Source organism: Pongo abelii, chromosome X, assembly GCF_028885655.2.
Source record: "Pongo abelii isolate AG06213 chromosome X, NHGRI_mPonAbe1-v2.0_pri, whole genome shotgun sequence".
Taxonomy (NCBI): domain Eukaryota; kingdom Metazoa; phylum Chordata; class Mammalia; order Primates; family Hominidae; genus Pongo; species Pongo abelii.
In genome coordinates, this window is record NC_072008.2 from 55,968,823 (window position 1) to 55,971,779 (window position 2,957).

The window sequence follows — 2,957 nt, forward strand, 5'->3', positions numbered from 1 at the left end:
ATTTAAGCATAGCTTTTTGCTTCAATGATATTAACATATATCCAGGAGAAAATAGATTTTTAGGTATAAGTTTAGTTGCAAAACCTTCATAATGGGGATACAGAAACGCCTGTGAGCTACAAAAGCAATTAATTCAATATAATTGTAACTATTTTGAAAGTTCACATTTTGGTAATGATCTATTATGGCTCATACAAAATTGTACATTTAGGTCAAATCACAAAACAACATATGCAAACAGTATTTTTTGAAAAAAATTGTAAATGCTACTTCTGTATCATAAGGCAAAGACCAAGTTAACAGAATACCTTGGAATTAATAAAATATTCTGCATATAAGTAGTCACCATTTGCTTCTCATTTTTCTCCCAGATTAACACTAGTAAAAGAGCTGGATGTGAAATTAATGAGACTATTTTTATCACAAACTACACTTCTAATATGCCTAGTCTGTGAACTTCTCAAACAAGACAAACTTTCATTTTTAGAACTAGACCTGGATTTTTCTGCTGCAACCTGGTACCTCTGAGCTTTGAACTCTATTCAGTATTTTCTGATCCTTATTTCTGCTCTCTGGTTGCATGAAAAAAAGCAGTGGCTGGACATGGTGCTTCTTCAGTAATGTCAGATGATCCAGATATACCTTCAGAGGAACTTTTTAAAAAAATTATAAATTGCTGTAATCGAGTGCAAAATAAAGGAAACTTGAGTTGCTTTATTCAACTTCCAGTTTCTGGGAGGCTTAAGAATCATAAGAATTCTGGATAACAAAAGAAAGTAAGACTGTGCTTATAAAGCTTGTTCTGCCGTATTTTTTCTTAATGATTGCTATTTTATTGTTGCTTTTCTTTTTACATGTGATGTATGCATCAGGTGTTAAAAGGTACAATACTTTCTACAACTGAGCACCTTTTTCTGTAACTGAACAAGCAAAGAAATTACACTGAACATCTGCATCTGGCAGTATTTTTTGGAAAAATGACTAAAAATGGGTTTAAATTGAACACTATTAAATCACATCTAATATTTGATACTACATGATTCAATATAGCTATAAAATACAATTATACAAAATATGTTAACATCAAAGAATACAACAAAAATTAAGATAGCAAACAAAACCTATATAACTTCTTTTATAGGAAAATATTTTTGAAGTATGCATGTAGCTGCCCATTCTTTTAAAGAAAATGTACTGCAAGCAAACTTATCAACCTCCAGAAAAATCACACATAGCATTACTAAGCATATCCCCCAAAAGTGTACAATATGCACATTTGGAAAACACAAAATTTTAAAAATTGTAAACAACAGGTGAGCTTCGTATTTACAACAATGTGAAAAGAAGTCCCATTTTTAACACTGTTGTATAAAAAATTGTCTTTATGTGAAAAGACCAAATCTACGTCTGATTGGTGTACCTGAAAGTGACAGGGAGAATGGAACCAAGTTGGAAAACACTCTTCAGGATATTATCAATGAGAACTTCCCCAACCTAGCAAGGCACGCCAACATTCAAATTCAGGAATTACAGAGAACACCACAAAGATACTCCAGGAGAAGAGCAACCCCAAGACACATAATGGCCAGATTCACCAAGGTTGAAATGAAGGAAAAAATGTTAAGGGCAGCCAGAGAGAAAGGTCGGGTTACCCACAAAGGAAAGCCCATCAGACTAACAGCAGAACCATTGGCAGAAACTCTATAAGCCAGAAGAGAGTGGGGGCCAATATTCAACATTCTTAAAGAAAAGAATTTTCAATCCAGAATTTCATATCCAGCCAAACTAAGCTTCAAACTAAGCTGAGAGATTTTGTCACCAGCATGCCTGCCTTATAAGAGCTCCTGAAAGAAGCACTAAACATGGAAAGAAACAACTGGTACAAGCCACTGCAAAAACATGCCAATTTATAAAGACCATCAATGTTAGGAAGAAACTGCATCAACTAACGGGCAAAATAACCAGCTAACATCATAATGACAGTATCAAATTCACACATAACAATATTAACTGATGAATCAAGATCCATCAGTGTCCTGTATTCAGGAGACCCAACTCATGTGCAGAGACACACATAGGCTCAAAATAAAAGGATGGAGGAAGATCTACCAAGCAAATGGAAAGCAAAAAAAAAAAAAAAAAAAAAAAAAAAAAAAAAAAAAAAGCAGGGGTTGCAATCCTAGTCGCTGATAAAACAGACTTTAAACCAACAAAGATCAAAAGAGACGAAGAAGACCATTACATAAAGGTAAAGGGAACAATTCAACAAGAAGAACTAACTATCCTAAATATGTATGCACCCAATACAGGAGCACCCAGATTCATAAAGCAAGTCCTTAGAGACCTACAAAGAGACTTAGACTCCCACACATTAATAATGGGAGAATTTAACACCCCACTGTCAACATTAGACAGATCAACGAGACAGAAGGTTAACAAGGATATCCAGGACTTGAACTCAGCTCTGAAACAAGCAGACCTAATAGACATCTACAGAACTCTCCATCCCAAATTAACAGAATATACATTCTTCTCAGAACCACATTGCACTTATTCCAACATTGACCACGTAGTTGGAAGTAAAGCACTCCTCAGCAAATGTAAAAGAACAGAAATCACAACCAACTGTCTCTCAGACCACAGTGCAATCAAATTAGAACTCAGGGTTAAGAAACCCACTCTAAACCGCACAACCACATGGAAACTGAACAACCTGCCCCTGAATGACTACTCAGTAAATAACGAAATGAAGGCAGAACTAAAGATGTTCTTTGAAAACAATGACACAACATATCAGAATCTCTGGGACACATTTAAAGTAGTATGTAGAGGGAAATGTATAGCACTAAATGCCCACAAGAGAAAGCAGGAAAGATCTAAAATTCACACCCAAACATCACAATTAAAAGAACTAGAGAAGAAAGAGCAAACAAATTCAAAAGCTAACAGAAGGCAAG